The following is a 22,523-nucleotide window of genomic DNA, read 5'->3' as shown; positions in this document are numbered from 1 at the left end:
GGGGGGCAGGGGCGGCCGCCGGGGCCCTGCTCGCCTGTGGCACGACTGCCGGGCGCCGGGCTGCCATTTTGTCACCGTGGCTGTTGTCGCTGTGGGGGGGGGGTGTGCAGAGTCTTGCGCCATCGCCCCGACGGCCCCGGACGTGGAGGCAGCAGGGGAAGCCGGCTCCGGGGACCCCGGCTTGTGCTCTGGGCCCCGAGGGGGGCTTCCCTCCCCGCGACAACGGCCTGAGGCTCTGCTGGAGCGTCGCGGCGGCGGTCGCCCTGGGAGGGCGGCGATCCTCCCAGCAAGTGCTCCCCCCACCCCCCATCGCGCTCCCTATCTCCCCCGCCCCTCTTCTCGCCAGTGTTTCGCCCTTCCTCCCGCTGGCGTTTTAGACGTAGTGAAATGTGGCCCTGAAGACGTGCTGGTCGCCCCGGAGTTTGCTCTTTCGGAGGAACTGATAGGAGGGTTGGGGGAAGAATTAAACATGAGGTTTCTTTTTCGGGCGGGGGGCGCGCGCGCGACTCTAGCGGCCCTGACTGGAGCCAAGGACGGCAGCCGCTTACCCGGGAGGGACGAGTTGTCGATGTGTTGGGGAAACGCCCTCCGGGGCTGGGCTCTCCGGGAAGGTAGGTCGCGCTCCGGCTTTCAGGTGGGTGTTGCAGCGCCCTGCAGTCTGCTAGGGGGGCCCCCTCCCCCCGTCTTCCTCTGCCCCTCCCCCTTGTATTTTTTGCCTTGGGGAAGGCAGTTTACGGTAGTAAACGTCACCCTAAACCGAAAAGAGAAGGGAATAAGGCTTGCTTTTTAAAAAAGTAAGTGATGTCTTTCGGCCGACCGCCTTTCTGCGTCACGTCCCTGGCTTCTCTCCGGGACTTTTTAAAAGCCGATGTCAGTGCTGGTTAAGCACCTCACTGGTTAAAGTCTGGTGTCTGCGTGAGACTAGCTTTGATGGCAGTGCCCGGCAGAGGCTGCCCAGGAAGCCAGGTTTTAACTTTGACCTTTGGAATACGTCGCATGATGTTTTCCAGGCTGACTTACTGCCTAATTGGGTTCATGGAGCCTGATATTAACTCCAGTGTATGCAAGCCAACCAAGGATCCCCAGGCAGAAAACTGAGCTCCAGCTCGGTTTGGTCATGGTCGGTTATGTTTTGTTAATGGATCTGCCGCGGCTGCTGCTGTTAGTTTCGAGTCTGGGGGCTCCATCGTGAAGCTGAGTTTTGGCGCCCCCACGGACCTGAGTTTGAATTCTGACTGCTACAAGGAGGTAGGATAAGTTAACCTCCTCTTTGAACTTTAGTTTCCTCACCTGTAAAAGGGGGGTGGTGATCTGGTTTGATGAGTAAGTGACAAAAGTGGCTCGATCTGGATCTGGCCCTCAGGTGCTCAGTATGTGATAGTGTTATTGGAGCGAGAACTGCCGTACCATGAGGCACAACTTTGAGCTTCTCTCTGGTTCTGGACGACAACAACAACAATAATAGTGAATGCTCACACAGCCCCACCCTGTGCCTGGCACAGTTCTAAGTGGATTAGACAGATGAATTAAACTAGTCCCCACAGCAGCACTGTGAGGTAGGTACTATTGTTATTCTCGCATTACACACAGGGAAATTGAGGCAGAGAGAACTTACCACAGTCAGTCTGCATACTCCGCTTCTTAGTCTCTGTTCCCTCCCCTGAAGCACCCTTTTTTGTCAGACACCGAGGCGGAGAGCTTTTTCTTCTCTGGCTTTAAAACAGTGCCACCTTATGAGGGATTGAGTTTCCTGTCACTGAAGGTACCGACGTGAACCCGGGATGGCCTCCCGGTTGGAGATACTGAGGTGGATGGTCAGGACCAGGGGCTCCGATACAGGGGAAACTGTACACTTTCTGAGTTTGGTTTAGAACATCACATCTGTTTAGGCTGAAAGAAGTCTGTCCTTTTAGGTGTTGGAGTATACATTTTGGGTAATGAGAAGACTCTTAGGCAGTGGTTTGTATGGGATTTTGCATGTAATGCATTTTCCATTTTTGTCACCATCTACAGCCAGAAAACTGAAGAGAATTGGCATGGCCTCTGTACCTAAGATGTAGTATACTAATAACAACTCAGGGATCATCTCCCTTAGTTCTCCTTAACAACTCGTCAAGGTTAGGCAAAGCAGTGTGACATCCTCCATGTTGCAAGGGTGGTCACTTTATACAACAGAGTTGAGTTCTCGTCCCACCGTTAAGCCAGGGGCCCCTTTAGTTGGACAGTAGGGACTCTTGAGAGTTGTATGGTCCATTAGGTCCCAAACATGGCCCCTCATCAGAATCATCTGGGGAGCGTGTAAAATGCAGATCCCACAAGGGTCGTGAAATTCAGGGTGAGCTGCCTGTTTCAGTATCATGAGCTAAGAATAATCTGGACACAGAAACGTTGCAATCAATGTGATGATGTGGAACACTTAACTTTGAATCTCCATTAAGTGAAATGTTATCCCCCCAAAAGAATTCCACTTGTCTTGTTAGATGGTTATAACCCTTCCACCCCCCAAATTGTATTCATTATAGATCTTGAATTTTGTCAATAAAAGAATTGTGGAAAGTTGTTTTCTGTCATTATAAAAGTGCCTGTGTAGTATTGTTAGTTTTGTCTCTAGATAAAGTTTATTGTCTGGCCTTTTACAGAGAAAGCTTGGTGATCCTTGTTTGGGGGCCGGTGGGATCGGGATCTGGGTGGTTTTTTTTAATTATTTTTAAATTTTTTATTAAACATATGGCAGGCCATTCATTTGGGTGGTGCTTTAGGAGTCTTTCCAAGGTTTTCTTTGTGTGCCCTTTAACTAGTTGATGCCTAGTGGAAATCAACCTCGTTACCAGTTTAGAATTGAGTGTCCCTTCCATCTAGAAGTTCTTCTGTATAACCAACTAAAATTTCTCCGGAGTTTTGCAAAAGGTTTTTGCACATCTTGTAGTTAAATAGTTACTCTTACATTTCAGATGTCTTCTTAGGGCTTTGGGGCCTGCAGAAGGTGCAGCAGCTGTGTCCTCCATGGCCGACATCAGACCCTCAGAACACAGGTCATTGAAAGCCCCAGATGATCCTGCAATCTCTGGTTCTGCCCTGCTGCTCTCCCACCATGCATGTTTCCTGGGGAACATACCAGCAACAAAGTGGCTTTGAGTTTCAGCTTCTTGCTGCCTCTAGCCTTTCGTGCTTGAGCTAATGAGCAGAGGGAATAGAAATAAGATTGGCCAGACCGAGGAGAGGAGGGAGATGAATTCAAGGGGAAGAATTCCAGTTCCCCTAAGTTTGGCATGTACTTTAAGGACAGCAGGCCGAAGACCCAGTTCCCTGTCTTGGCCGCTTGTGCACCCCCAGCCTTTCAAGGTGACTCCCTCTAGACTTAACACAGTCCTCCTTATTTGTAAGACAGGCACCTACCTTAGCTTTGGGGGCTGATCATCCCAGAGCTTCAGTCCAAATGAATGATACCACATTGAAATAAGAAACTTGGGGCTGTGGGTGACCCTTTATGGGTATTGTATATAGGATACTCCACAGACCCGCCCCACTACCTTGGTGTAGTCGCTTGGGAGAGGAGCTCAGAGCTTGTTGCTGAGTGGTGATGAACCCTGGTCGAATGAACTTGGCCCAGTTGTTTGGCCTGAATTCTGACATGAAGAGGAGGCTCATTACTCTGGTGTCCAGAGGGGGCCCCTCCCTTCCAAGATGGGCGCTACCATACCTCCCCACCCCGTTTTGACCTGCCCACCCCCTGCTCACGCTAGTTGTCTAGTCTCCCAGGAAATACACACCATCAGTCCCCCATCACCACTACATTCTTCCCACAAATACAGGGAAACAGGGACCTGACTTTGAATCTTATAATCTTATGTTACATTGAAATACAATCGTACAAATGATAAATACCCAACAGTGGTGTTTTCATTAAAGAGATGGAGTCTGGCAGGGATGGAGAATTGTGAAGGCATCTGTTATTCAGGACTTGTCATTTAATAAAATTTGTTGAAACAAGATGAGCAAAGCACCCATGGCCCTGGGCCACCTGCCCGGACATGGAAACAGCCTCCTTCAATAGAACCAGTTGTCCTGATGATATTTGTTAATACAAAGTCTGTAAACAAGATAAAATATCTTTGTTCTGCCACACCAGGCCCTGTCTTGTGCCCACTGGGCCACACCCTGCAACCCCCATGTTTCCACTCAGATTTATTTTGTTTTAGCCCCACAGCTGCCCTGGTGTGCTCATCTGTCTTTACCAGAACTTGCTCTAGGCAGCAGATCTAAAAGATCAGCTTACTTGCTCCACGGTCACTTACCCTAATGTGGATTAAAGTCAAAGCTGTCTTTCCCAAAGATGTTTGTGTTTGGAGATTCCGGTTTGGTGAGGAAGTTAGCAGAGGACTATTAGAGACTTGTGTGCTGTTCTCAGTTTTGCCACTAACTTGGACAAGCTGCTGGGTTTCTCGGGGCCTCTGTTTCCTCTGCTCTAAAATGGGAGTATTGAGTTAGATTGGTGGCTTTCACACTTCCTGATCCTAACATAAAAATACGTTCCGCACCACTACCCAGTGTGTATATACTGACAGGTTACACAAAACAATGACAAGGTGCTTCCTTACTCCATGGAAAACACTTCTGTTCATTTAAAAAAAAAAAAAAATAGTGTACTGGCTTTGACCCACAAATTGATCACATTGCTTATGATTATTTGAGAGACATTAAAAGATGAATATTAAGATTCCTTCACACTCAAACATCTTGCGGTTTGGTTTGGGAGAATGAGAGAACGCCGTTGGTAGCTGTGTGAAATCCCTCCAGGTCAATAGCGATTTCTCCTGCTTTTAAGCCAGCTCGCCCCTGGGTCCCCATGTTCTCAAACTGCACCCCTTTGGTTTTGTTCTAGCTCTTTCCCACCCCAAACCTTCTCATGGCGTTAAGGAGTCCTTATCCTAAATTCCTACCCCAGGTGGATGCCTTCCAAGGTTCCTGGTTATGCCGGGAGCCCCCAGCCAAACATGCCCCCCTTCTCTGCACACTCAGCCACCGGGCTCCCTCCATCCTCTTTGTGCCACACACTGTGCAGGTTGCCCGCGGGCTCCCACGTTTTCCAGCGCGGAGGAGAGACTGTTGGGGAGAGAGGAGAGTGCCTTTGGCTCCTGCTTCCGCGCAGACTACCTGGGTGGTGCATCCTGTCTCCCCCACTTGCAGCCACAGCACTTCTTGTCTCTCCGCAAAGTGATGATAGAACAGTACCTAGTGCATAGTAAGCGCTCAGTGAACGGTAACCGTTATTGGTATCATGGTCGGTTCCGCTGGAGCACCATCGTCGGCATTCACTTAAAACACACACACACTAACAACAGACACGTCATATTAAAAAGTCACGTTTGTTTCAGTGAGAAAAGAGGTTAGAAGCTAGAGAGTCTAACTTGGCAGACGTCTTTTTCCCCACAAGCAGTTCAATAGTAAACGTGTTGTTTCTAGATGTGAGTATAGCTGTAGCATCTCCAGCCCGTGGAGCTGCCCCAGCACCGGACCCCAGGCGGTTGCTAAAGAGGGTAAGGTCACCGCCCGCCCTCTCCCTGGCTGTGCCCTTGCTCACTGCCCAGGGCAGCTGCATCGGACCCCCTCCCGAAACTGCGCTCCAACCCTGCCCCCTTGGCCTCCGGGCCACCCCCTCTCCTCTCACCTGGCTTCTGAAGAAATGCCTAGCCGGAATCTGTGCCCAGCTCAGCTCCGCCGTCCTCGGGGTCCAGTCCGCTCCTGCTGCTCAGGTCCCTTTTGCCTCCTGGGCCCCTGAGCCACTCTGATCCTTTGGTCCCTCTCAAGCTTGGATGTTTCTCCCATCTCAAAGCAAACAGAAAACCTGGCTTGATTCTTCCGTGTCACCGTAGCTGCTGCCTAGCTCTCTCTTCCCTTTTACAGTCAGACTTCCTGAATTGTCTAGAACCACCTTCTCCGTGCCCTCTCTTCCCTCACACCTCAGCCCTCCCCCTCTGGTTGGCTTCCTAAACAGCTCCAGAAAGACCACCTCACTGTCTTCCTGACCTTCCTCAGCAGTGTCTGCACCCTTGACCTTCCTAGAGCCGTTCCCTCTTGTTCTCCCTTTCTCCAGTACGTCTCCTACAGCTCTGGCCACTCCTTGTTTCTGGGGTCCTTTGCCCTCCTCTGGGTGGCCATGAAGTATTGTGCTCGGGCGGGCCTGGGCCTTGGACCCTCTCATTCTGCATTCTCCCGCCCTGACCGCGGAAGGGACCGGCCGCTGTCTGCGATCTGATGTGGGCCTCCCAGCCCCGAACTCCTGGCTCAGCTCAGGACCCACCCGATGTCTCCACCGGAGTGTCCAGAAAGAACCCCAGGCCTCTGTCACCTCCATCCTCCCGCAGATGCACCCATGATCTTCTGTCTGGCACAAGGTCCTGTCTATTCGAAATACTGTCCTCTCCTGCCTGCCAGCCGATGTCCCCGCATCAACAGCCCCCTTGAGCCATGCTTCAGACTTCAGCCAGCATGCTCTCACCAAAACACAGATGTAATGGTGCCGCCGGGCTTCGGATACATAGTGTTCTTAGGAGACCGTCCAAGAGCCTTACCAAGACCTTCCTCAGGTCCTGCGTGGACTGGCCACGGCGTGCTCTCATCCTTTCCCTCGCCGCCTTTATTCCTGCAGAACGACTCTGGGCCATAACCGCTACCGCTGTCACCGACTTAGCATCTAATTGTCTCCACCAGCTCCCTCACCCTCCACCCTCCTCGGCTCTGGGTCTGGTTCTTTTGTTATGAAACTCTTAGAGAAATTTCCTTCACAGAGCTTCAGTTGGTAATTATACATACTTGAACGTGAGTGTTTGCGTGAGCATTTCTGTCCCCCTGTGTAGCCGCATGGTTTAAAGGCCCCGTTTTTGGTACACGGCACCGTGTACCCTCAGCACAGCACTGCCCTTGGCACATGGTGGGCATTCTAGAAATGTTGGTTGAATGAAGAGACCAGGGTGCTTGCATGTTCTTGTCATTGTCATCACCTTCTGTCTGGAAAGCCAAGCACCAAGCCCCTGAAACAAAGCATCGGAAAGAATGTAGGGTTTGTTTACCCCCCCCCCCCCCCCCCGCCCTGCTCTCCCCTGGGTGAGTGAGCTTCTGCCTCTGGGATGGTGATTCACGCTTTCTTAGTACCCTGTGCTCCTCAAATTTTTCTGGTTCTTACAGCCCTGGCATAAAGAATTTGAACCTCGGCCCGAGTTTGTCTACCTTTTAGTTAACGGGTTGTTCACATGCATCATGTGTACATGTGTACGTTATAAAACACAACACCAACAAACTTAAACCTCAGAAGCAGACATCAAGAATATTTAGAAGTCCTAATATTTTCTTGCTGCAGGTCAGTGGATTGTGTTGGCCGGTCCACTCAGGAGACTACTCTTCTAATCTGTGGCTGGTTTTATTTTTAATTTGGTCATGAAGGTCCGTGCTGTGTAAGACATGCCTGTATGTTACCCAGCACTCTGTCCTTACGCAGAACTTCCCAGCTTTGGTGTGTGGGATGGGTTAGGGGTGGCGAGCATTCTTAACCCTTCCGCGACAAGCAGGGGAAATGCAGCGGTCTGCCAGAGATCCCCAGCAAGGGGAGTGCCTGCTGCCTGCTTCGGCTTGGTGCACCCACCCACCAAAGCCCCCTCGGGCCGTCCCTGAGGGTCCGGCAGACCCCTGTGCCGGGTCCGCAGATGTCTTGTGAGGCTCACAAGTGTCTGAGGTGAGAGGGCTTGATGAGCAGCAGACGGAGGCCAGCCAGAGTGGGGGAGAGGAGACTCTCCTACTTGTCCTCAGGCTGGGAATAAGGGAAAAGCCGGGTCCGCTGCAAGCTGGAAGGACAGGAATGGAGAGCCAGAGTGAAGTCTGGAGGAGAAGGGCCTGTGGCGTGTCTGTGCACAGCGTTGTGCTGAGACTCTGCAGTCAGAAGTGTCCAGAAGGTCTCCATTGCTGAATTCTGCTGCCTCCCTCAGAAGTCATGAGAGAGAGAGAGAGAGAGAGAGAGAGAGAGAGTGTGTGTGTGTGTGTGTGTCTGTGTCTGTGTCTGTGTCTCTAGGGGGGTGGTGGGGTTGAGGCAAGAACCTGTAGTAGTAAATTAAAGGGATTCCTTACAGGTTTCTTCAGGGGCATGTATCCCAGGGAGGCACTCATCCGCCATTATGTAACCAACTTTGTCTGTAGCTTCTGGCCTCACCAGCAGGCCCAAACGCCGTGGCTGTGAAGGGAGGGAGGGTGCGGGGAGCCCACTTTCACTGACACGGCCTGTATGCCCAGCATCCAGAATGATGCAGGGAGTTCCGTGAGTGCTGCTTAAGAATCTGGGTAGCAGCTTGAAAGCCCTGAACCCAGTTCCTGTGTTCTGGGTGGGGAGTGGGTTACAGACGGATGGAGTGATGTCTCTGTGGTGGGGTTGGGGAGACAGAGCACACACCGGAGAAAGAAGGGATGCGGCTCGGAAGGCAGATTTCAGCCCCAGCTGTGTATCCGAGCCACCAGGGGAGCATTTTAAGAAATTCCCAGGCTCTACCCAGCTACAGAATCGGCTTCCGAGCGTGGTGCCCAGTCCGTGTATTTTTAGACTGCTCTAAAGGGGGCTCTAAAGCGCAGTTGGGAACTGCCACATTGAGGCAGGGTGCAGAACTTCACAGCAGGTAGGAAGAAGTAAACTGAGTGGATGTCAAAGAAGAGGAAAATGGAAGAAGGAAAAGAGGAAAGAGGGGTGTGGAATTCCAGCCGCTGGGGTGCCCGGCTCCGGTCCTTGGCCTGGCCCCCCTCACGAGGGCACTCACATTCCGGCTCCTCACACTTGTACCCTGGACCCGTCCCAGTCTCTCATGGGGCTGCTACTGGAGCGCCCAGTGGTATCTCTTGAGCAAGCCCGGAGTTGGCCCTTCCTCCGTCCCCGGCGGACGGAGAGGCCAGGGGGCCTTGTGTAAGAAGGAGGGGACCCAGAGCCAAGCAGGCAGGCGGAGGGGGCAATGCCCGAGCTGCTGTGCTCCACTGTTTGAGGACACCCGGCCGGTTTTCTGTGAGCCTCGGCTGCCTGGTCTGCAAAATGGTGACTAACAGTAATACCTGGTTCCCAGGGCTTGTGGTCAGGACTGAAGGAGATGTTTGTGCCAGGTGTGTGTCGTTAGGCTAGGGGATTCTAACCAGCCCGGGCTTGAAGGAGCTGTTTGAACAGAGTTGGGGAGGGGGCGGCCTGTCTGAAGAAGGCCCTTGCTCGGCGGCGGGGCCTGTGTGTGGTGGGAGCAGTTTTAAGGAGAGCTGTCTTTGCCTGCCCCAGAAGGAGGCCCCCCCCCCCCCTTGGAGCTGCTCTCACAGGTGGGAGGGGGCGGGGGGGGCGTGCCCAGGCAGGAGACCGTAGACATCCCCTGCCCCGGGGCCTCCCTCTCCCCGCGGAGTCAGGGGGAAGGGGCTCTCTGCCTGGCTTGTTTTTTCTGGAGCACTTGTTCCCTCCTGCCCCTCAAAACTCCAGGTCTGCCCCACTTGGGCCTCTGTCATTCACACAGCTCCTGAGAGGTCTCCTCCAGGAAGTCTTCCTCCACTCCCTGGAAGAAAGGGTGCGATTTGCGCCCCTCCCAGGTGACCTCCAGAGGTGGAGGTCCCCGGGACCCGCAGCTGTGCTCTCCCCAGAGCTCATTCCGGTGGCACCTCCCTGGGGTGTGCGTGGTGGCTGAGCTCTCCGTGGGGTCAGGTCAGTGTGTCCATATCCCCCTGCCGGAGGGTGCTGATAAGGGTTTGCAGGGACAGGCACAGCTCCCCTGCAGCTGGGTGCATCAGGAAGCCTGTGCGGTGACATCATGCGTCTCCAGCCTCCCGCCTCCCGCCTCCCGCCTGTGGGAAGGATCTGTCTGTTCTGGCACCGGGGCCTATTCCATATGGACGGCCAGGAATTGGCCATCTCAGTCACCCAGGGTGGTTCCTGCCACTTCTGCATGTCTCCTTTTCCCCCTGGAGATTTGGGTGCACCCCAGGCGTGGCCTGGGGGGGTGGGCAGGCGTGCACTCTGGTACAGCTCCCCAGCTGTGTCTGGGAGGCTTGAAGAATCCTATCTGCAGAGGTTGGCCTGCCGCCATAATGAATGGTTCTGCTCCTTCTAGCCCCTGTTTGCGGCTCTGTTGCAGATAAGGCTCTGTGCGTCTTGGTCAAGAGCGCTGGCGTGTCTGTACATTTAGGTGTGGTCTGTGAGTCTGGGGAGGCTTCTAGAGTAGGGCCCTCCGGGGCTGCTGATTTGGGTGGAGGTAGAGGCACTGTGGTTATGGGAGCAGAAATGGAATGCTGTCCTCCTAAAGTGAAGGAGTACGTGGTTCAGGGCAGGCATTTGGCCTCCGTAGGCACTTGGGAGCCTTCCCTCAGTTCCAGTGGCCAATGTGGTCACTGCCATGAGTGGCCACAGGGGAGGATCTGATGTGGAAGTGAAAATACACTTCTGCGTTTGACCAGTGGCCATAGACTCCGACAAGGTCTGGATCCTGGTCTGCACGGTGCCCACTGTCCTGGGAAAGCAGACTTGTGTCGGGCAAATGCTTTGCTAGCTCCGGGAGGCTTATGAAGGCCACAGATGCTAAGCGGCACTTGGCCAGCGAGTGTCTGACGTTAACCAGAGTTAGGAGGGTGATTTTTTTTAGATAGAAAATGCTGTGGAGGGGCGCCTGGGTGGCTCAGTTGTTAAGCGTCTGCCTTCGGCTCAGGTCATGATCCCAGGGTCCTGGGATCGAGCCCCGCATCGGGCTCCCTGCTCAGCAGAGAGCCTGCTTCTCCCTCTCCCTCTGTCTGCTGCTCTGCCTACTTGTGCTCTCTCTATTAAATAAATAAATAAAAATCTTAAAAAAAAAAAAAAGATGCTGTGGAGGGGTCATTCATCTTCCATATGGATTGAATGACCATGGTGCTCTGGGTCTTTTCTGGGCATCCTGGATACAGCAGTGGACTAGACAAGCTCATCCTCCATGCTGCCCACATGGGACCCCTGTTCCACTGAGGGAGATGGTCAATAAACTAAAGACTGCTGCTGTGCTAAGTGCCAAGAAGACAAAGCTGTGTTAAAGGGAATGTGTTAGCCAGGGAGGCTTCTCTGAGGAGGTGGCATTTCTTCAGTCACTCGAATAACCTACACTGGACATCTGGTCCCGGCAAGCCAGAACCTTAGAATGTCTGATCTTGAAGTACCTACGAGTCACCTTGCTGATGAGCAAGCTGAGGCCCAGCGAGGTTAAGATGCAGATTCATGAGGCGATAAATAGGAAAGATGATGTGATAGAAGAGGGGGACAAGACATAACTGGCCAGTACTCTGCTCACACCATCATTGGGCATTTCCCCGGGCCGGCTGACCCTCTGCCTTTTCATCCCGGAATGGCTTTTATTATCCTGTCAGGACTCAAGCTTTGAAAGCTCAGTCGATACCTGTACTTGCAAATTTGTACTTGTTGACAATAGCAGGCCTACTGTCTCGTTTATGGCTGTGTGAGTTGGGGGGTGGGGGGCAGAAAGTTGGAGCACATCTTGTGTCCACCAGTCGGCGCTCCGGGCAAGGGCTCACCACCTGGTGGTGGTCTCTCCCTGCCGAGGCAGAGATGTGGCCTGGTTTGGGTGACCACAGGCTCCTGCTGCCCATCTCCGAGGGATCTCCACGGTTCTTTCTGAGAGAGCTGAATTTCTCAGAGGATCCCATTGCGACTTTTGGGATTCCATCTGGCCCTCCCAGCCTGGTTCGAGGGTCCAGGTACCTCTGGGTGGGCTAGGGAGACCCTACCGATGCCTCTGACCAAAGCTGGTGAGGTAGGACCCAGAGGGCCCCAAGGGCTTATTTTCAGGGAGAAACACACAGTAAAATCAGATCACAGAACCAGCCCTGACCCCCCTCTTCTCCCAAGGACCAGCCTTAATTGGCTGAAAGTTTTCATCTAGAAGAAGGTGTCCTGCATGAAGTTGAAAAGAGCTTCTGGTGAAGTAAGACTTCATTAATTAGCCTGTTAGGGAAATGGCTTCCCATTATTATGGGGGCTGGATAAATTTGATGACTACTGTTCTCCTTTGGGCTTCTGAAGGGAAGGCACGAGATTTTCATCCTTGTACTAAATACTGAGAAAAATGTAGTATCTTCTGCAAGCATTTTGTTTGTTTCTAAGTGTTGAGTATCTATGTGCCAGATACCATATTTGTTCTTATTTAATCTGTACAGAAATGCTATAAGTGGGATTACTCCCACTTTAACAGATGAGGGAACTGAGGTTCAGACAGCTAGTTAAGGAACTAGCTCAAGGTCACGTGCTACCGAGGAGCTGTGCTTGGGTGCAAAGCCGGGTCGTTGACGTCAGAGTCACTTCGAATCTTACCTGTGACTTCCCCCATCTTCCCAGCCACTTTGGGGCTGCTGATAATATGAAAATGCTCTAGATTCCTGACTTTATTTCTTTCTCTTCTCTATAAAATCTGCTGCATTTGTTTTTCCCTAGAAGGGTGAACATAGGATACCAGCATTTCTGATTTTAAAACGTATTTTATTGTGACATAAAACACATTAAAGTAAAGGAAATAAATGTGAGGTTCAATAGATTTTTCTCCTTTGGATTTCCGCCCCCCCCCCCCCCAAAAAAATCATTTTACATTGTCAGGGAAATCCCAGCAAGGTCAACCCTCCGTGTACCTTCCCTTGCCTTTCTGTGCCGGGGTCTTACTTGTCTGCCCTTTCCCTCGTGGCTCTGACGTAACTTCAAACACGCGAGCTTAGGCACACAGAGGAGAAGCATACCTGGGGAGCCTCAGAGGACTGCAGAGGGTCTGAAAAGTGGGAGAAGACCAAATCCTTTTCCAGTAAAAGTAGGCTAAGACAATTAGGGGCTTAGGTGCTGCCCCAAAAACTTAAGTAGCAGTGCATTCCAGCCTTAGTAAGAAGACCGTAGTGGTGGCTGTGGGAGGGGCGTGGCCGTGCGTTTTGCCTGCCTTGCGGTCGGCAGGACCCCTCCTGGACCCCTCCTAGGACGGGAGTCAGGCCTCCCCCTTCCTGGGCACCTGCTGCAAGCCTTGGATCATATGAAGTATTTGGCAAACGATACTTTTTTTTTTTTTTTTTTTGATCCTCTAGAACACCCCTAAAGTATACATACGGCCATCTATTACCAGATAAGGAGACTGGCCCTCGGGGCACACGGAGCTGCTCCGCTGAGTCCCTTCTGCTTGTCCCTCCAGACTGGACAATTCCGGGGCAGAAGGCAAGGATGCCTTTATCATTGGGTCCCCAGTGCCTGGTGAGGTGCCTGGCATTGAGTAGATTCTAAGCATTTACTGAAGGAATGGAGGTGACGTAACTTGTCCACAGTAGGTATAGTGGTGAACCCATTAAATTGTAGGGCCCCAAGGCTCTGGGACAGCTGCTCTGTGGGTCAGAAGTAGGATCTGATTCCAGCTCTTAATGGTTAATAAGTTGGGTGAACGCAAAATGACGTATGTGGCCGCTTATCTAAATTGCAACATGACTGGGCGCCTGGGTGGCTCGGTTGGTTAAGCGACTGCCTTCGGCTCAGGTCATGATCCTGGAGTCCCTGGATCGAGTCCCGCGTCGGGCTCCCTGCTCGGCAGGGAGTCTGCTTCTCCCTCTGACCCTCCCCCCTCTCATGTGCTCTCTCTCATTCTCTCTCTCTCTCAAATAAATAAATAAAATCTTTAAAAAATAAATTGCAACATTACTATAGCAAAAGATTGGAAGCAACCCAAATACTCATCAATAAGGGACTGGTTAAGAAAAATGATGGTACATCCACACAATGGGACATGATGGAAATAAGAAACGAGGAAGGTTTTCATGTACTGTATTACACGAACTTCATGAAAAAAAGGAAAGATCAGTATATAATATGTGAGTTTGGGGTAAAAGGGAAAAAAATAAGATTTTGAATTTGCTTGTATATCTCTGTCAACAAACTCTGGAAGGATACTTAACGGGTGGGATGGTTAACAGGGCAGGATGGGGGGGAGAATTAACTGTGTATCTTATGCTTTTTGGTTTTGAAGCCATGAGAATGAATGATACTTATTCAAAAAATTAAAAAGGAAAAAAAAAATAATGGAAGTGACTTTGGACCCGCTATTCTATCTGTCTGGGCTTCAATCTCCCCATCTGAACAATGAGGTGATTGGATTAGAACAAGGCTTCATGTGGAGGGGAATGTTATATGTATTGGGTGTGTCTCTGGCTTTTGTGGACTTTTCCAGGAGATGCTGACCCTGTCCTAGGGTGGTCTGCAGTGCAGTCCCTTCTGTTGGTGGCCTGGACCTGGATGGGCTCAGGCTGTTTGAGAAAGGCTGGGGTGATGCCGAGAGCAAGCGGCCTTCTGCAGAGGGGTGGGCCTTGTTCCTGTCCCCATTCCTGGCAGTTTGTCCTCTGAACACCCTGCCCTGGTGTGACTCAGTTGGTTCTTCCCCCAAACCAGGAGGATTACAGTGAAGAGAGACTGTTCTGGAGCGTTCTGGCAAAGTGCTGCAGTTTAATAGGAAGAAAAATGGCAGAATGTTTTCCCAGGTTATTTTTAATGCTTTTCAGTTCAGCAAACATTAATTGAGAGCTTAAGTGCAAGGCAGTGTGGGGGCGTGAGAGCTACATAACACCTTGTCTCTGCTCTCTGGGGTGCCAAGTGAGAAACTTGAGTGTAAAATCCCTCCTCATACCCCCCAGGACTGCACAGTTTACCTCATCTGTGGGATTGGTAGGAATTCTCCCCATTTCACAGACAAGGAAGTGGAGTCTCAGTGAAGGCTTTCCCAAAGCCACACAGTTCCCAAGTGGTAAAGCCTGAAACCAAACCAGAATTTATCTGCTTTTCATGAGCCCCCAACACTTCTAATCAGAATATTCTGCCACAGGATATTTCCCGGAGATGTGTGTCTTAGGCCCATTTCTGCCTGGAAATACCGGGTGAGCACAGCCCTCGATAAACCTTCACCGGTTTCCTTTATGGAAGGACCGTGGAAATCTCAGTCTTGTGGGCGCATGTTGAACCTTATCCCCCTTTGCTGTGGTCCCAACACTTCTGCCCTCCGCTGCCTGGGAAGCTCACCACCTTACCACCAGTTAGGTGTAGAATGTCCCATCTGTGCGTAAGGGTGGATGTGACAGAGAGCAGCTTTCTTCCCAGCCCATCCTCATGCCACCACTTCCTTTCCTTTCCTTCTTCCACAAATTCTGTTGCTGCCACCTGTTATCCTAGCTGTTTCCTAGAAGAGCCGCCCATGCCCCCCCGCTCAGGGTCTCTGCCCTCCCTGCCTGTTCCCTATACCTGGAAGGTTCTTCCTTTGGACTTCACTTGGCCTCAGTCGCTCAGAGCCCAGGTCTTCCCTGGTCGCCCATTCTAGAGTGGTATCCCTTCCCACTGTTGCCGTATCCTCCCTGGGTCTTTCCTGTCTGGTTATTTGTATATGTTACATATAGCTTATGTGTACTGGTTTATCTTCTCACTCCCCGCGAGCGTGTAAACTCATGGAGCCTGGCTAGTTTCGCTTAGCCCTGTCTGTAACTGGATCTCTGACACCAGCCCAGCACCTCACTGATAACTCTGTAAATATTGTGGAATGAGTAAATCGCCCTGTGGCCTAACCATGTCACACTTCTTTAAGGAGGAAAGAAGCACATCATAGCATCTTTTTAAGAGGTGGAAACTACTCAAGGCTTCTCTCTTTGCAGAGCTTCATCATATAACAGTAATTTATTTAATAATCGTTCGGCACTGTGTCTGTGTAGAGGCCTCTGCAGACGGTCACTTAGCAGCCTCTGATTTGTGGACTTTTCCAGGAGATGCTGGGGTTTTCAGTGCAGCCCATTCTTTTGTGGGACAGTCATAATGATTTTAAACACCCTTACAGTTTACATGGGGCCAAAGACTGCCTCTCTGTAATTCCCGCACACTGATCTCCGTTCTCGGAGAGCGTGGAAGAAACGGACTTCCGCGTGCACATACACTCCTTCAAACAGTTGGAGAAAGATGGCTTATCGCAAGGCACCCCACGCCCCGGCCGGATCACTGCCGGGTCCTTGGACTGTCCTTCCAAGTGCCCGCGGCACTCAGGGGCCTTCCCATCCTCGGGGCCTTCCTCAACTTCGTTCGGCTTCGAGGTTCAGAATGTAAGGTTTAGTCCCGTCCGAGCAGTGTTTTGGGACCCTGACCGAGGAACCTTGGCCCTTGTTGATGTGTCTCTGTCCACACAGCCTGGGATGGCCTCGACTGATGAAGACAGAACTCAGTAGGTTCTTGTTCACGTTGTCTCTTGAGTGGTTGGGCCCCTCTCTGACTCCCAGAATCATAAAGGTTGTAAGGTCTTTGGTTTTGGCTTTTAGCATTTTGAGATTACAGCAGCTGTAGTAGGTCGGCGAAGAACAAGGAACCCGACCCGGACTCTATTTTAAAAGATAGTAAATACGGGTCAAGTTCTGTCTCCAGAATCCCCGAGAAGAGGGTGGAACTTTGGAAGTCAAGCAAAATGTGCCGAGCCTTTATAGCTCTATCGCTTCTTCCCTCTTTTTCACTGCCTGTGGCTTTTTTTAGGGTCTGTCTGTCCCTCTGCCTTCCGTGTTCCTTCCTCCCCGCAGCCCCTCGCTTCCCCGTTCCTTCGTTGCCCTCCTGCCACCGCTCCCCCTCCCCGCTCTGCCAGTCTGCAGACATACGGAACTGTTTGTCCGGGTTCCTCGCTAATACTTTGACCCTAAGCCTTTGGTTTACAGACTTAGGCAAGTTGCATGTGTCAAATCTCTCTCAAGGAGAAAGAACGGACATTAAATTGCTTCATATGTGTGACCCTTGGCTGATTTGTTTTGTGGCCCTGGATAGAAGAAACTTCGGCCCCCAGCTTTAGGCTCTTGTGCCAGATTGGTTCCCGTGTCTGCCCACCTTGGTGGCTTCTGATGGGTGGTTGGACGGGAGGGCTTCGGTGGCACACTGCTTCTGTCATTGCCACTGCCACTGTCATCTTGGGTAGAGGTGGCAGGGAAGGAGGCCACTGAGCCTTTCTCTGCCCCTTCTGCCCCTCCAGCCCTGCTGGCGTGGGTGCCGATGTGGGAGGGAGGGAGGAGGACCAGGATCAGGCCTGGGGCTCTTTTCCTCACAGCTGTTTTCCCTCTCCTCCTTTGTTTCCTCTTGCTTCAAGGAGTTCACCCCGGAGAGGCCCGTGACTTTGGGGTGTGGGCCCTAAATTGGGAGAATGGAGAAGAGCCCAAGGACTGATTCCATAATGGGCTACCTGTGTGACCTTGGGTGAGTCACTGGGTTGGTGTCCACTGAGCTTCATCAGTTGCCAGAGGAGCTGGATTGGATCCAGTGGCTCCCTAGAGGTGGTGATGATGGGATCCTTGGCTTCTCTGAAGCGTTTTTGAACAGCCAGCTAGAAATTCCGGCCGAGGCACATCCAGGGGCTATGGGAAGCGGCCCGGCCTCTGAGTCTGGCTAGTGTGGAGTCTTCTCAGATGGGCTAAGCTGCTGGGCCGGGCTGGGCAGAGGCTTGACCTGCCAGCTCATGGATCCCCGAGGAGTGAAACTGAGGAAGCCAATGAATTAACTTTTGTTTCACGGGCTGTTGTTCCACATCGGGGGCCACAGGGACTGGGTAGCTGTCAAGGTCCGCATGGGACCCACGGCAGAGACCCTGTGCCATCTTTTCAGACCGTGCTGCCTTGACTCCAGTGACATTTCCACAGCACACAGCCCCTGCTGTCCAGGTGATCCCGGCTGGGCTAAAGATCCAGCATCTGATTTCAGGGGGTCCAGGAAGCCATATTTGTGGATTTGCCTAAGAGTGGAATTAGGGGGATGCTTGGCTTCGGGAAGTGAATAAGGGGTTAGTTAGCCTTTTAGAATCTAGAGGATTCTTCAGAGCCGTTGCCTACCCCCACTCCATTCTTGGCTCTGGCTTGAGTGACCCAGTCCAGTTTGACCACTTAGCAAGTGTTTGCTGAAGGCCAACCCCGCCGGGCAGAGCACCAGCGGGGAACACTGAGACCTCAGACCTTGGTAAGGCAGTGTTTAGAGGAGAGACTGCAGAAAGAAGGGCTTCCGGGTGCCCTGTGGCCAAGCAGCAGCTCTCGGAGGGCCCTGGTGGACAGGGGCCGTTTCCCCAGGAGAGGGATAGGATGGGTAGAATTCCAGTCGTCTGTGGATTCAACGAAGTCATGTCTGGGGAAGCACTTGGTCAACTGTCACGTGGGAAAGAAATGCCAGGTGGTGTCACCGTGTTGGTTGCAGGGCAGAGAGGTGAGGCGGGGACAAACTGCCCTGGGAGAGGCACAGGGCTCTTGGTCCTGGAGCACTGGCGGCTGGGAGGCTGTGAATCCTCCTCTGGCTTTGCAGTCCCCGTGGCCGTTAAAGGCTGTGGATCGGGAGTGACGGGACATGACAGGACATGATCAAAGCAGTGTTTTAGGAAGATGGGCCAGGATTAGCCCCTCTGCTCTCCGGGCCTTCCTTTTCCGTCTCCTCATGGCTTTTCTGTTGCAGGGGCCAGTGCTGTGGCTCTTTATAAGATCATCATGGACAGTGTGGTTTTTGTATGAAGCATAGCATTGTCGAGCAGGGCCTAGGACCCCGTGAGCTGAGCTGCCTGCTCCCTGCTGCCCTGGGAGATGGCAGACATCAGATGGGACGATGCCAGACTCTTGCATTTGGAACCCAACACCCTGGGCCTCTGGGGGCTGTTTTTGTGATCCTGGTGTGTTTTAAGAGACTACATGATTGATTTTTGTGTTTCATTAATTGCCTGGGGCCCCAAATTTCCTTTCTGGCATCCCTCAGTGATGAAGCCTGGGCTCTTTTGGTCCATGAAATCTCCCACTCCTTTTGGGGAATAGAGGCTGAGTTTGGATGTGAGGTGGGACTTAAAGTATATGGACCCACAGGAGGGGGTCTCCTCTCCGTGCTCAGGCTCCATTGTCCAGTGTGTGAAGTAAGGGACTGGCAGAAACCCAGAGAAAGATGTGACTTCCCCCAAGGCACACGTCAAGTTACTGGCAAAGTAACCAGGGTCCATCCAGGTCATCAGACTGCCTGATGAGCATCCTTTGCACTGTACCTCCACGCTTCTTGTCCCCCTTTCCTTCTCTGGGTCCCCATTTAGATACCACCTGCTGGGACCAGTGCCTTCACTGGATTCCGCTTCACACTCCTGCTTCATCACACCCTCCAGGACTAAAGGTGGGAAGGAACAGCCATGGAGAAGAGGTAACCTGCTAGATTGCCAGTTGATCGTGTTCTTCACCAGTTCCAAAACCTCATCTCTCCCTGTTCCCACTCCACCCCCTTCCCGTAGCAAAGTCAGACCAAGACAATTCCTCTCCACTTTCTAGGCCTAGACAGCCTTCTGGACCTATTTTCTGCTGCTCTGGGAATACTTTCTTTCCTTCACATATGCTTAAAGCAGGCAGGGCTAGGGCAGGGTCTGGGTAATCAGGGAAGCCTTCCTCCAGGAGGTGGAACGGACAAGGTCTGTAAGTGGAGTAGACTCTAGACTGATCCAGAAGGGAGGAATGAGATAGCAAGGGGGAGGAAAGCAAGGGCCTGATATCAGGGAGGGGCCCCAGCTCTGCTCGGGGTTCAGTAGCCAAACAGGCCCATTGGACCAGCCCAAAGCCCACGTCCTACAGCCACGCGGCCGGCCTCCAGTTACGAGTCTGTCCTTCTGGCTGGAGGAAGCATCCGCAGTGGAACCAGCTCCTCTGTTTGGCGAGGCAGAAACCAAGACCTCCCCCCACCCGCTGGAGGAGGTGGGAAGCCGTTCCGGGCAGCTCAGGAGCCAGTCACAGGGTTTATGCTAATGCGGGCCCTCCCCGCGCCGGCGCTTAGCCTATTACCCGGGCCCTGGCCGACAGCTTAATTACGCTGCAGCGCGCCCCAGCTTGCGTTCCACGGTTCCCTAAAATAATAAGGATGGCGTCACCGACTTCCCGCGGCCATGTGCTCCCACCCGTGCCTTCTGAGCTCTATTGTAGGAAACAAACAAAATCCAGACACTCAGATGCTTTTTTTCTTGGAGAAATTTTTTTGGTTTTAAGGTAATGTGGGGACCCTGCCCCTTCGTTAAGATTTTAAAAGATCTTTAAGGGACAGAGACCAGAGTCTTAGCTACCAGGCGGCTGCAGAATACCCTCCTGTTAGCAGAAATTCGAGAGCTCTGTGGATGATGCCCCAGTCTTCCACTGGGGACGGTGATTTCTGACCAGAGCAATGGTGTGGGGTGGCGTGGCAGAAGGCTCACCCCGCTCGGGGTTCCTGGGCTCTGGGCCAACTCTGGACCTTGCTTTTTTTCCCTCTGCAAAAAGACAGCTAAACTGGACCAGCATTTTACAAGCTGTGGGTCACATTAAAAAAAGAAAAACCTTTTGTGATGTAATAGGAAAGAGTCATTGTAATTGGGTGTGTTTTGTCTCGGTGCGTGTGTCTGTGCATACAATGTGTGTACACTGAGCCAGGGCATGAATCTATTTTTTACTGTGGGCTGTGGTCAGAAAGCCACTGACCTAGATGAGCCCGAAGGCCTTTCTAGCCTTCGAAATGTCTGACTTTTCTCCCAGAGCCTGACTTTCCCCTCATGGAACCTGCCTGGTTTTTGCAGGTTTTGCCCCACAGACTATTAAGCAAAAGTAGAGATTTTAGGGTCAAAACAATAAAATCACAAGCATCTGTCACTCCTCTTGAACACCTTTGGGAAGAAGCTCATTTCCCCTCAGCCTTGGTGACTCAAACAGTTTGGCCTTCCAGCTAGAAATGGGATCTGCAACAGGGGATGGCCCATTTAAAAGCTGACCTATTTAAAACCCATGAGCACCAAAAAAACACGGGGTCAGTTTGATTTGAGTCTCCTCTTCTGTGCAAGACTAGAACCTGAAAACTAAATTGGTCAGGGACTGACAGGGTTGAAACCAAAGCTACAAATATTTATTGAATTCTTGCTCAGTGAATGAAAAGAAAATCAAGGCTCAAGGTTAGTGGGGGGGGGGGGGAAACAAAACAAGGTGTAGATATAAAGTCAAGAGGAGTATATTTTGGGCGTAACATCTTAGCTCTCCGAAATGTTAAGAAGCTTCATGCATTCCATGAGAGACCGCTTTGGTGGCTCCGATATGCTGGCCCCCCTTTGTTCCCATTCGTGTGCCGTGGCTGTGGACACAGTGGGAAAGGGAGCTGTGGATCAGGAAGAAGGCAAGTGGCTTTTTCCAAGCTGGGGATGCTCTAAGTGCATTATTTCACTTAATCCAGCTCTAGGTGATGGGTACTATTTTCATTGGAGGAAACGGAAGCTCAAGGAGAGGTGAGATGAGCTAGCAAGTGGAGAATGTGGACTTGAGCCAAGTCTGTCTGACTCCAGAGCCTGCCTTCTGTCCACCTCTCCACGTTGCCTCCGGAAGTGCTGGAAAAATAAAGAGCTGTTCTCACTCGAGCTTCCTTCTCTCTGGTTCTGGCCTTCAGAGCGCTATTTTAGGCCCAAGCTGTCCATTTAAATCAGGGCCCCCTGATCACGGGCATGGGACCCATGCAGTCACACAGGCCCCTGGGCTTCAAAGGGCCCTCCCTTGGGTTTAATGCACTGCTATCGCTGTTTTTGGAATTCTTGACAATTTTTGAGCAGTGGGTCTCACATTTTCATTTTGAACGAAGCCTTGCCATTAAATATAGCCAGTCCTGGCTTTGATATAGTGCATCCCCTTTCTCGGTTTTTCTGGGTCCCTCCTGTCTTCCTTGAGCATGCCTGTCCTCTCCGGAGTGGAGGCATTTGAAGAATGCACTCGGTACCCCTCCGGCTGCTACCTGGCACGCTGCTCCAGCAGCTGTTTCTCGGCCGGCAGCCTCCTCGCAGCCGCCACCACACCTCTTGCTGGCAAGGACCCCAGCTGTGGCTCACCGCGGCCTCTGAGTCCCCAGCATGTTACCCTATAACAATGTCATGGGTACACCCTTTACAGAGGGAGGGGCTGCTTCTAGGCGAGAGGTCGGTGTACAGAGCCCTGGGTCAGGTCAAGAGGAGTGTGTGCAGTTGGCCTGCCTCCTGGGGGACACACTGTTTATAAGAGGTCAGGTTCATTCCCGTCGTGTGGGACCAGTTACACTGTAAGTTTCACGACGGTTTGACTCACTCCGTAGGCCCGGCAACTAGTGCTGTGCCTGGCACGATAACCAGGACATTTGTTAAGCAGTTGCTCTGGTGTCCGCTCCCCGCTAGGCTGATTACGGGGAAGGACAGTCCCTGACCTCTAGGAGGATCGGATGCTTAATACACGATTAAATGATTCATGTGGCAGCTGCCGTTGGTGCCCTGGGATGCTCAGAGCTGGGTGGGGGAAGGCTTCCTGGGGAGGGGGGGGGCCTGGATGCTGTTTGTGGCACAAGGGTGAGGCGTGCGGAGCCCTGAGATTGGGGGAAGTGGGGAGAGGTGGCGAGTGGAGGGCCTCCTTAGGTCAGTTAAGGAACTTGGAATCCCCACCCCAACCCCCCAAGCGGCAGGAAGCCAGGAGGCAGGTTTTCTAGGCTGGAGTTTGCACTT

At 52.2% G+C, this 22,523-nt stretch overlaps 1 protein-coding gene across 1 annotated transcript in view; it reads left to right on the top strand.

The window, feature by feature from the left end:
- Window positions 1-22,523, top strand: part of ANP32A (acidic nuclear phosphoprotein 32 family member A) — a 37,558-nt gene that overhangs the window by 3,199 nt on the left and 11,836 nt on the right. The gene's annotated exons all lie outside the window — the stretch shown is intronic.

The sequence above is a fragment of the Mirounga leonina genome, unplaced genomic scaffold, assembly GCF_011800145.1.
Source record: "Mirounga leonina isolate KUSES-001 unplaced genomic scaffold, KU_Mleo_1.0 Mir_91, whole genome shotgun sequence".
Classification (NCBI taxonomy): domain Eukaryota; kingdom Metazoa; phylum Chordata; class Mammalia; order Carnivora; family Phocidae; genus Mirounga; species Mirounga leonina.
The sequence above is the reverse complement of the archived record's forward strand: the minus strand, read 5'-3'. Positions and strand labels throughout refer to the sequence as shown.